General features: G+C 40.7%; 1 protein-coding gene across 8 annotated transcripts in view; it reads left to right on the top strand.

The window, feature by feature from the left end:
* Positions 1-12,681, top strand: part of MAP3K7CL (MAP3K7 C-terminal like) — a 77,607-nt gene that overhangs the window by 48,307 nt on the left and 16,619 nt on the right. Inside the window, exon 1 of one of the 8 annotated variants that reach the window (XM_074971032.1) lies at positions 6,955-7,031. The exons of the other annotated variants lie outside the window; for them this stretch is intronic. The gene's annotated coding sequence lies outside the window, so the exon portion shown is untranslated. Of the gene's footprint in view, positions 1-6,954; positions 7,032-12,681 lie in introns of those variants that run through there. 8 annotated transcript variants of the gene reach the window in all.

The following is a 12,681-nucleotide window of genomic DNA, read 5'->3' as shown; positions in this document are numbered from 1 at the left end:
GCTGATCTTCCTGCTGTCTCAGAAGGCCGTGGATATTTTCTGCAGCAAATAGCCCTAATTTGAGTGAGCCAGTAGTTTTGAATGTCTAGAGCACTGAATGGTAGTCAGGAAACCTGGGTGCTATTCCCAGTTCTGCAGTGACTTCCTATGTGACCCTGGACAAGTCACTTCACCTCTCTGTGCATCTGTTTATCCTTTGTAAAATGGAAATAGTGATGTTTACTTTTCTATGTAAAACACACTGAGATCTCTGGATGAAGAGTGCTGTGTATGACTATCTTTGCTGCTTGTGATATTTATAAACAAAGTTACCCAGATAATCCGTTATTGCTACTTTACATCCAAAGTAAAGTATTTTTTTATTTATTATTAATTATTATTATTATTATTATACTTATTATTAAGTATTTGACTATTTTTTTAATTTAAAAAAAAATTGTTTGCGGTGTTGTAGTACCTGTGTTGGTCCCAGGATGTTAGAGAGAGAGAGAGAGAAGGTGGATGAGGTCATATTTTTTTATTGGGTCAAATTCTGCAGGTGAAAGAGACAAAAACACGCTATGTCCCAGGGGTGAACACTTTTCACAAAACAATCATATCTGACCTCTCAGTCCTCATCTGCAAAGAAAACCTGCACAACACCTTCAAAAGATGAGCTTGGAAACTTAAATTCATAAATTCACCAGGTCCCCGCACCACAGGTGACACCTCTTCCTGGCCACTCTGGGAATTACCTCTTTCCCAGTCCAGAGTCCCCTTCTGCTACTCGCTGCACACCCTGCTGGACTCTCTCGTGCTTTCTGCGACTCAAGGTGCTCCTTCTTCGTGACTTGGCCCTCCAGCCAGGTCCCTATGCATGCTTCCCCCTTCCGAGGTATCAAAGTCAGTTCCTTACTAGCAGTCTTAGTCAGCCTTCTCATTCACTGCCCCGATGGTGCCACTTCCACAGTGGCTGGCAGGGGAACCTGGGGCCACCCTCTAGTCTGGATTCCAGCTCAGGACCCTCTAGTCAGCAGCCCAGGTTTGCACCATCCTGAACCTTGCTGCCTTTTTGCCTGAGCCTTTCGTACTCCTTCTGGCTCTGATGCCCCCCTCCCCTCCCCCAGGTTTGTCAGCCCAATCTCTCTCCTCTCAGGGAGTAACTGCAGGCTAATTTCTATAGCCCCAAACACACACCCCTTCTCCCAGGGAGTGACTACAGACTACTTCCCTGCAGCCTCTCTCTGCTATCAGCTCTCTGGCTTTGTAGAACCCCATTCCTGTTCCTACACAGAGGATCTTCCCTTAATTAGGGCTTTCCCCTTGGCCTTAGTTCCCCCCAGTCTGCAGCCTAATTAATTGGCCCCTCTGGTCTACATTAACCCCTTCAGGGCAAGTGTGGAGAACACACCTTATCACACTCTGCTAGACACTAAAAATCATGGACTCAGTGAAGACACTGGATTTATGACTGATTACAAGAATCTGTAACCCACTAACCTTCCTTTGTCATATGACTGCAGAGGTGTTAACTGCCCATTTCACCTTGCAACATGTTAACTGTTTATGCTTAACAGTAGGTTCCATCTTGTATTTACCTATGACATTTTGAGTACCTCTCCTAGACCTGAAGAACAGCTCTCTGTAAGCTCAAAAACTTGTCTCTTTCACCAACAGAAGTTGGTCCAATAAAAAATATTACCTCACCCACCTTGTGTCTCTATTTTTTTTATTAAGACTTTTACAACCCACTTTTAGTACATATAATACACTCTCTAAATGTATACTTTCACAATAGACTGAAACTGCTCCTCTAGAAGCATTTAAGTCTTTTGGATAAATAATAGCCTTTTACAAAATATTCTAAATACACTGTGGAAAAACTCTACAGGGAGCTCTCTTGGTCTGTTGAGTCCATAACTTTTTTTTTTTTTTTTTAAAGAGCTGCCTAAGTTTTTCCTTCTCTCTCAAGATGCCATAGCCAGTCCAAAGCAACCATCAAAGGCTTTGGGTCAGATAGTGTTCTTTTTATTATCTTTCAGGGACATTTTTGTAATATCAGGGAAGTATACATTATGATGAGTGTCTGGCTGATTCTATCAGATTAATTAATGTTGGTACTTCATTCTTAGGCCACAATCCTTCAAACACTTACGCACATCCTTAAATTTATACACGTAAGTAATCATGTTGAGTTAATGGGCAAGTGCTCAAGTGATTGCCAGATTGGGCCCTAAACTCAGACTTTTGTGCTGTGTTTAAATTTAACAGTGAATTCAGCTCAGCCTTGAGTTTCCTTGCTATTATCAGTTTGTTTCACAACTGTAGTGTAAATGAAATGGTTTTTATATTTAATATCTTAAACTTTATTTGTATCTACTGTAAACTAGCTAGGCAATTTGATTTTGATTTTTCTCTGAATCCAAAATGCTAAGTCAATTGCAGCATAACAATGAGAAATCCTTTTACTTAAGTATGCTTGTGTGTATCTTCACAGTAAAAATACCAATAATTCAGGCTACAAGGCTTTCCTCATGGTGTCAGGTTTATAGGCAGACACTGATATTTTATTAAGAGAAACAAAGCATACATGTAAGTGCAAGGTAAATGGATATACAATGGTTGATACTCAGTTTTTCTTAAAACGTAACTTGCCAATTGTGAGCTCTCAAACTCCTAGAGGAGGATTTTGAAACTTGTAATATCAAAGAGCACAAATGACTGGAATCCTTGGGGTGGGATTTTCAAAGCCACAGAAATAATTTGGGTATTCAATAAGTGACTGAAAATCTCAGCCTTATAGTTTAGTGCTTTTAATCCAGAATCCTGGGCAGCAGCCTACAGACCAAATATCAGGCAGTGTGCTACTCTCTTCTCTGTCGGATGAGTGGTCTTTCTCTCTAGATGTAAGAGCCCCAAAGAGATACTGGTACCTTGAAATGGATCGTTCCACCTCCACTCATCACTACCCGGATCCCACCACCACCCACCCTCTGTGCACTTGCTTGTGGGAGGACCCTGCAGAACTGATCTTGGTACTCCACAGAAGGTGTGCGCGTCCCATGGAGCTGTGGAGCTTTGTCAGTCCATTCTAAGCAGAGATTCTGCAGAGGTGAAGCTCCAGATCCAGAATAAATATTTCTAGATGACTAATTGCAAATATTTAGTGCTTTATAGCCATTCTTACAACAGAGCACTTTTGATAATTGAAAGTTAAGTGCTTTTTCTGAAAAATGGAAATCTTCATTCCAGTATTCTGATCTACTTAGTGAAGTCACAGCAAGAACTTTGTTCTAAAAATACATTTCTGAAAGTTCCATTTTCCATTATTCTGCAATGGAAAAATTCCAAGGAGTATTATTTGCTTTGTATTAAACAAAACAAACTGCTACACAGCTCTGATGGGCTGCATCAAGAAGACATTATTGGTAGGCCTCTAGGGCCCACTAGCCTCAGAAAGTTCAGTGTGTGCTGACTACACAGCAGGCTAAACTATCTAAGTAGAAAAGTTGAATCATTCTGACATATTACAATTAATGAAATAAATAAATCTGTATGCAGAAATTACCAGGCTGCTCAACTAAAGCAGAGTTGATGTAAATAAAGCTCCCTATTCTTCCACTTTCTTCAGCTTGCTGTCCTTGGCCCCAGTTCTGCAAAACACTTAAGCATGTGCTAAGTACCATTGAAGTCAGGTGCTTCCTGAATAAGGATTGACTTAAGTACATGCTTAAGTGTTTATCTGAATCCGAGTCCTGGGTCCAGTCCTGTTTCCGTCACACTGGACTCATGGGAGAGAGGACATGCTTTCTGCATTTGGGAGTTTGCTGTGAGGAAGTAAAAACCTCTGTCCCTCCCCCCAAAGACTGGTTCTTCTGAGGGGGCTTTCTTGATTAATAGTGCTATGAGAGGTGACTCCACTGCCTGAGATCCTGTTTTTTGAACTAAAATATATACACCATGTTTAGACATCTACTCAACACCTAATGCCTGAAATGGATATTTAGATTGCTAACTACAGATGAACATGTCCAACTTTAGACACCCAAGTTATTGGGCCCTGTACTATGTCTCTCCAGTCTCTGCTCCTGATATGTTTTGCTCCATCTGTCTCCTCCTCTCTCAGTTATGCTGTGCACTCCTGTTGGGTGTTCCTGTTTTCCACTGAATAGAGAAGAATGTAGTCATGGAAAATTGTTCTTATAAAAATAATGAAACTCCCTTCTATGGCCTTACATGAAATCATGAACTTGATTCTCAGCAGCACTGGTTTTATGCAGTATAACTCTGTTGAAATCAATAGAGTTAGATTAGCATAAAATTGATGTAACAGAAAGACTTGCCTCATTTATAAAGTCACAGGTAAATTTAAGTCAGATTTTATTGGGAAAGTAATGAGAATGTTCAATGCTATAAAAAGAGAAGTTAGTTATGTAAGAACAGAAGAATGGCCATACTAGGTTAGACCTATGGTCCATTTAGCCTAGTGTACTGTCTTTCGACAGTGACCAGTGCCAGAGGCATCAGAGGAAACAAACAGAACAGCACAATTATCAAATGATCCATCCCCTGTTGTCCATTCCCAGTTTCTGGCACTTAGAGGTATAGGGACACCCAGAGCCTGGCGTTGCATCCTGACCATCTTGGCTAGTAACCATTGATGGACCTATCCTCCAGGAACTTACCTAATTCTTTTTTGAACTCAGTTATACTGTTGACCTTCACAACATCCCCTGGCAACAAGTTCCACAGGTTGACTGTGTGTTGTGTGAAGAAATACTTCCTTATGTTTGTTTTAAACCTGCTACCTATTAATTTCATATGTTATGTGAAAGGGTAAATAACAGTTCCCTATTCACTTTCTCCACACCATTCATGATTTTATAGACCTGTATCATATCCCCCATTAGTTGTCTCTTTTCTAAGGTGAACAATCCCAGTCTTTTTAAATTCTCCTCATATGGAAGCTGTTCCATACCCTTAATCATTTTTGTTACCCTTCTCTGTACCTTTTTCATTTCTAATATATATTTTTGAGATAAGGTAACCAGAAATGCATGGCAGTATTTGAGGTGGGGATGTGCCACGGATTTATATAGTGGCATTATGATATTTTCTGTCTTGTTATCCATCCCTTTCCTAATGGTTCCTAATATTGTTAGCTTTTTTGACAGCTGAGGCACATTAAGCAGATGTTTTCAGAGAATTGTCCACAATTACTCAAATATCTCTTTTTAGAGTGGTAACAGCTAATTTAGAACCCATCATTTTGTATATATACTTAGGATTATGTTTTCCAATGTGCATTACTTTGCACTTATCAACATTGAATTTCATGTGTCATTTTGTTGCCCAGTCATCCAGGTTTTGAGAGATTCCTTGGTATGTAACAGACAAAGTTAGTAGCCAATCCTGTCTGCTCTCAACCTTTATAATGACACTTAAAATTGTAGTGACCATGAGTAGAGATGTACAAATTATTTTGCAAAGGTGTAAAAAGTACATTATAATTTTAAATATTCACTTAATTCTAAAAGTGCCTTACTATCTTATATTTGCACTGAACAGTCCATGAACTTATCTATTTGTTCTGTAGTAATAACATTATAACTGTTATGTTGTTGTTCACATTTATAAGACATCCATACCCACAGTGCTGGGGCACCTTACTAGGACTAGAAAATAACCAACTCTCTCCAGAGGAGACCCAAAGTCTCTCCACTTCCTCCTGAGCTGCTTGCTTTGGAGGAATCAGAGCTTGGTAGTACAGTTTCTAGACCAATCATCTGACCCATCCTGTTACTTTAGAAGAAAATTAATTGATGGATTGGGGTTGCACAGTGGAAGCTAGTTACTGCTTACCTGAGCATCAGTTTGGTACACAGTGGTTGCTGTTGTTACGGAGGTATGTTGCAGGGCATTGTGATCAACATGGCAAATGCACAAGAGGTCATTACTGGGCTTCCCAAACTATGCAGGATGTGTAGAGGGAACCCAAATATCCATTCTGTCCCTCCACATCAAGCCCAGAGGTATATCTGACAAAAAGGGTTATCATGGTGATGCCAGCTTAATGGATCATGAGTCTTTCCAGCAGAGGTAGACATACTTGCACTAGCTCTGATTGAGCTAGTGCAGGGGTAGGCAACCTATGGCACGCGTGCCAAAGGCGGAACGCAAGCTGATTTTCAATGCCTCTCACACTGCCCAGGTCCTGGCCACCGGTCCAGGGGGCTCTGCATTTTAATTTAATTTTAAATGAAGCTTCTTAAACATTTTTAAAACCTTATTTACTTTACATACAACAATAGTTTAGTTATATATTAAAGACTTATAGAAAGAGACCTTCTAAAAATGTGAAAATGTATTACTGGCATGCAAAACCTTAAATTAGAGTGAACAAATGAAGACTAGGCACCCCACTTCTGAAAGGTTGCCGACCCCTGAGCTAGTGCACTAAATATAGTAGACGCGACAGTGGCGAGGGTGGCAGTACAGCTAGCCACCGCAAGTACGATCCCATTCAAGACCCTAGGTACTTAGCCCATCCTGCTGCAGCTACACTTCTATTTTTAGCATACTAGCTTGAACAGAGGTATATCTATCCAACCTGGAAACTACACCTCCAGCTCCAGTGTAGTCATATCCAGGGTAGCTGATCTCTATATGTGTACACAGGCAGGCCAGACACAGTGTATGATGCAAACATTTTTTATAAACTCCAGGCTTTTCAGGAGCGGACACATCTGTGCTGCTGCTATCCAACAACGTTTATATTAATGGAATCTTCATCCCCACATGTATTCTCGGTGAGCCTGTATATCCACTGCTGCCCTGAATTAAGAAGCTATATCTCAACTCACTGTTGTCAACTCTCGTGATTTTATCATGAGTCTCACAATATTTGGTGTTTTTCTTTAAGACCCAGCTCCTGGAGTTATGAGAAGCTCAGCTTTTTTTTTTTTTTTTTATGAAAGTTTCTAGCCCTCATGGTTGCAGAGAAAAGCTTGAAAACATGACCTGAGTGCACCCTAAAGGCCCTCAAACAGAAGGTAAATAAAAAGAATCCAAAGTGTTTTATTTATTATTATTATTATTAATCTCATGTTTTTAAGCCAACCTCATGATTTTTGAACACTTGGGTCTGGCAGTGCTACCAACTACCCAAACTAGGACAATTCAACTCCAAACTTGGTGGGTGTATTATGATGATGTATTATGGATTTGGAAGGTTACGTGCAAAGGGGCAGGTGACAATGGCAAAGAATCACGAAAAGTTGCTTTCTTCAAACACTGAACAAGAATCTTCATTAGAATAAGAAAAACAGCATAATCCCAAAAGATTCTCTCTTCTTTGCTATGTAGCTTCTTCCTAGACTCTTCCTCCAGGCTATCCTGCCTGGCTTCCTGCTACACGGAAAGAAACAGTGCACATATCCTTGCACAGAGGGACTGCTGACATGCAGTTACAGTACAGGGTCTCTGAATGTCTGCCTGTTGCGTTCTGTACAATGTTTGTGGGAGCCTGACCGAGTGTTCAATAAACTATGGAGGTTTTAGGCCTTGCCACAAATTAGGCACAGCTGGACAGACAAACATCGTCACCTGAACCTGTGACTTTAGTCAGTGCTGCTTGTATTAGCTCGGTGAACCAAATGAGAGTTGCTGTGGGCACATATTTTGCCAGTGCAGGGGAATGAGGTTGGATGATGCTGAAATAAAAAGGATTAAATGTTGGCAACTGATGCTATTAAATATAACCATGTTTCCTTTGGTGGTGGCTTTTTTTGTTGTTTGCTTTTTTATCTTTTGTTGCAGATATGCTTTTATACATTAACTGTATGGCATAGTGAAATGATACTGTATTGAGAATAACCTAAAGTATGCCTGTTGGACTCAACACAAATCCTGTAAATCAAATTGATTAAGTATTCTAATATGCAGGCCAGACACAACCGGTGGCCAGTGCAACCTAACAAAACATTACCAAAAAAATGCACAGACTTTAAGGACAAGAAATGCATGTTCTGGGAATTCCCGTTCTCTTTTTCCCTGCTCTTTAGTAAGGTGGATTGCCGTGGAAATGCATTGCTGGGAGCCAACAGGACACTAATAATTACATGTCATTGTTCTTTGAAGGTGAGATGGTATATGCTGAACCACTGCAATAGCTTCTTTGAGATAGTGGTGCTTGTGGCCTTTGCCCTTGCATTTGTTCTTTCAGGACTTGCCTCTGCAGACTCCTAGCTTGGTGGTGACGGATTTATTCCCTCATTAATTCTCTGTCCTCTTGCCTAAATCAAAAATACTTTCCCTTTCTGCATGTAAACATTCTAGCAGAATCCCCTTGCCACACCCCTCTGCAGGTCAAGAAAGAATTTCTCTTCGTTTCCCATTTCCTTCCCCAGAGATAGCACTTGTGATACCAGATGCCCAGTACCTCTCCTGCCCTGTGATGGATTTGGTGCAGTAGTTGTCGGTCAGCTAGTGGGCTAACTAATCAGCCTGTGCACTAAAGTACACTCTCCAGCTACAGGATTCCAATCCTCCTTTCTTCAGAGATTCTCTTTTATTTCTTCAAAATAACACAAGTTCTGTATATCAAACTGTCCTTCCCTCCTCTTGACTCAGGTTCCTCCAGAAGATTCTGTTTACTCCCTCTGCAGGATCACACTCCACAGGCCATCTGTCTGGGAGTTAAGGCGAGTCTCCCTGCTTCTGCAGGCTACCTGCCTGAGCGTCATACATAAACCAGGTTCTTTCCCCTGACCCAGGGTCTCCTGCAAGAGCCTCTCCACTCTGTGTAGCTCTCTGGTTCAACTGAGCTACTTGTAGGTTTTTTGTGAGGTCCAGGTGATCTGCAAGCTTTCACCTCATCCGTAGCCTCACAGCATCAGCTGGGAGGCAGCTGATTTATCACAGGAGGCTGGACCTAACTCTCTTTAAGGAGCCAGCCAGCCTACGACATGATCACTGAAATGAGAAAGTTAGTACATTAAGTAGTGGCACATCCAATCCTCAAAATACAGTGTTATGATACAGAAATATGATACAGTGTTGGTTTCAAATTCCAATTTCTTCTTATAAAGCACTTTGTTTTGGCGATTCTAAATTGTAAAGACACAAGACAACACTATCCCAAAAAGAAAGTGGGGAACAAAGTTTGGGGTGGGGGACAAATGGTGGAGTGTCATTCAAGGAGACTAACAAAAATTACTTATTGCAGACAAACAGGAGCCTTGACAGACCCTGAGGGCCCAGTAAGGGAAAGGAAGGCCCCGTTCAAGAAAGTTTTAGACAAAACTGATGTTTGCTAATTCTTAGTCATGGATGATAGCTGAGAACACACTCTGAAGCTAGAGAGGCATAGTGAATATCTATGGGGATACCCAGAAATTAACATTTTCACCAAATTTGATTGCCAAGTTAGAGCACTTAGAGATTATTCCAGAGGTCAGGGGGAAATTATGGCTCATATAAACTCTCTCTGCTAAATTGAACATTCTGGTTGGCAGCCAGGGAGTTGGACAGAGCATTATACCTCCCATTTTACGTGTGTTTGATAGAGATTAGTTTGCTATCAAATAATGAGTCTGCCTGTACTTCATATAGAGCTAATAGAATTATTTTTCATGAACAATGTAGAAACTTTTTGCAAATACCTTTCCCTGAAATTTCAAGTTCTCAAAAAATTTCAGTTATTCAGTAAGCTTGTAAAAAATAGAAAAAAGAAAAAGGTTTTGATGGAATTTCAGAAATTCTCAATCCACTTTAGTTGCATGCCAATTTAGTTTCATTAAATAAAAAAGGCAAAATGAAATGTGACTGCCCCTGGATAAAAGAAGATTGCTAAATAGTTCCCCTAGCCCAGCATGTGTATCAGCAGATACAATGTTGTGTACATGCTGCCCAACGTGTAGCTTATTGCAATAAAATTCTCTTGGTTTGACATTGTCCATATTTCAGGGCACAGTGGCTAGATGCAAAGTATGGAAAACAAATAAAATAAAAAGTCAAACAGAAAAGGTACTCTTGGGAATAATGTTGTGTTGGGAGGGAGATGGAGATGATAACAAGCCTTCTCTATCTTCTATGGAATCTCAGTTTCAAAAATTGTATATTTTCTCTCAAATGCAGCTTTAAAAATAAATCAAGCATTATTAGTAACGGCTTTTCTAACTTAAGTCCTCAGATGGTCACAAAACGAGACCAAACTAGCTAGAGACATAAAGGGTAGCAAGAAAACATTCTACAAATACATTAGAAACAAGAGGAAGACCATGGACACAGTAGGCCCGTTACTCAATGAGGTGGGGAAAATAATAACAGAAAATGTGGAAATGTCAGAGGTGCTTAATGACTTCTTTGTTTTGGTTTTCACCAAGAAGGTTGGTGGTGATTGGACGTCTAACATAGTGAATGCCAGTGAAAATAAGATAGGATCAGAAGAGGCTAAAATAGGGAAAGAACAAGTTAAAAATTACTTGGACAAATTAGATGTCTTCAAGTCACCAGGGCCTGATGAAATGCATCCTAGAATACTCAAGGAGCTGACTGAGGAGATATCTGAGCCATCAGCGATTAGACTGGAGAGATTCCAGAAGACTGGAAAAGGGCAGATATAGTGCCCATCTATAAAAAGGGAAATAAGAATGTAAGGAAATATGGACAACCCAGGGAATTACAGACCAGTCATCTTAACTTCTGTACCTGGAAAGATAATGGAACAAATAAGTAAGCAATCAATTTGCAGACATCTAGACGATAAGGGGATAAGTAACAGTCAGCATGGATTTGTTAAAAACAAATCATGTCAAACCAACCTGATAGCTTTCTTTGACAGGGTAACAAGCCTTGTGGATGCGGGGAAATGGTAGACGTGATATATCTTGACTTTAGTAAAGCTTCTGATACTGTCTTCCCTGACCTTCTCATAAACAAACTAGGGAAATGCAACCTAGATGGAGCTACTATAAGGTGAGTGAAAAAAATGTTTGGAAAATCATTCCCAGAGAGTAGTTATCAGTGATTCACAGTCATGCTGGAAGGGTATAACGAGTGGGGTCCCACATGGATCAGTTCTGGGTCTGGTTCTGTTCAATATCTTCATTGATGATTAAGGGCTTGTCTACACTGGCACTTTACAGCACTGCAACTTTCTCGATCAGGGGTGTGAAAAAACACCCCCTGAGCGCTGCAAGTTTCAGAGCTGTAAAGTGCCAGTGTAGACAGTTCACCAGCACTGGGAGCCACACCCCTCGTGGAGGTGGGTTTTTTTAGAGTGCTGGGAGAGCTCTCTCCCAGTGCTCTGCCGCGACTACACAAGCCATGTTAAAGCACTGCTGAGCATTTTAACGTTTCCAGTGAAGACATGCCGTTAGATAACAGCATAGAGAGTACATTTATAAAGTTTGCGGATGATACCAAACTGGGAGGGGTTGCAAGTGCTTTGGAGGATAGAATTAAAATTCAAAATGATCTGGACAAACTGGAGAAATGGTCTGAAGCAAATAGGATGAAATTCGATAAGGACAAATGCAAAGTACTCCGCTTAGGAAGAAACAATCAGTTGCCCACATACAAAATGGGAAATGACTGCCTAGGAAGGAGTATTGCGGAAAGGGAGGTGGGGGGTCATCGTGGACAACTAGCTAAATATGAGTCATAAAACTGTTGCAAAAAAAGCAAATATCCTTCTGGGATGTATTAGCAGGAGTGTTGTAAGCAAGACACGAGAAGTAAATCTTCCGCTCTACTCCGCGCTGATTAGGCCTCAACTGCAGTATTGTGTCCAGTGCTGGGCACTACATTTCAAGAAGGATGTGGACAAATTGGAGAGAATGTAAAGAAGAGTGACAAAAATGATTAAAGGTCTAGAAAACATGACCTATGAGGGAAGATTGAAAAAAAAATGGGTTTGTTTAGTCTGGAAAAGAGAAGACTGAGAGGGGACACAATAACAGTTTTCAAGTATGTAAAAGGTGGTTACAAGGAGGAGGAAGAAAAAATGTTTTTCTTATCTCTGAGGATAGGACAAGAAGCAATGTGCTTAAATTGCCGCAAGGGCAGTTTAGGTTGGACATTAGGAAAAACTTCCAAACTGTCAGGGTGGTTAAGCACTGGAATAAATTGCCTAGGGAGGTTGTGGAATCTCCATCATTGGAGATTTTAAGAGCAGGTTAGACAAATACCTGTCAAGAATGGTCTAGATAATACTTAGTCTTGCTACAAGTGCGGGGGACTGGACTAGATGACCTCTCGAGGTCCCTTCCAGTTCTATGATTCTGTGGCGGACTCAGAGCTGCGCTGGCCCTAAATCATATTAGGCTTTCTGCAAACATCAAAACATGAGCCTTCACACCTGGAACAAGAGACTCCACGGAAGGAGGGAATGGGCCCAAAGTCACAGGATCCAGAGCTTGCCACTTGGTTCTGAGGACTGAAAAAAAGTGTTACTTTTGTATTCTATTTTATTGTATCATAGACTGAGCATGGTTTTTGAAATGCTACAGGCTTAGCAAAGCTTGTTTACCCGGGGGGGGGAAGGTTTATACAGTTATTGTTCTTTTTAATTTCCATAGTGAAGAGTTCCTAGATGTTCGAGTTGGAAGGGACCTCTTGTGATTGAGATGTGTGAACAATATGTTGTCTGATTAATTGTTTAGGATTTTTGCTAGGTTTTATCTGTTAATGTATTTTGAG

This window comes from Natator depressus, chromosome 1 (genome assembly GCF_965152275.1).
Source record: "Natator depressus isolate rNatDep1 chromosome 1, rNatDep2.hap1, whole genome shotgun sequence".
NCBI lineage: Eukaryota > Metazoa > Chordata > Testudines > Cheloniidae > Natator > Natator depressus.
The sequence above is the reverse complement of the archived record's forward strand: the minus strand, read 5'-3'. Positions and strand labels throughout refer to the sequence as shown.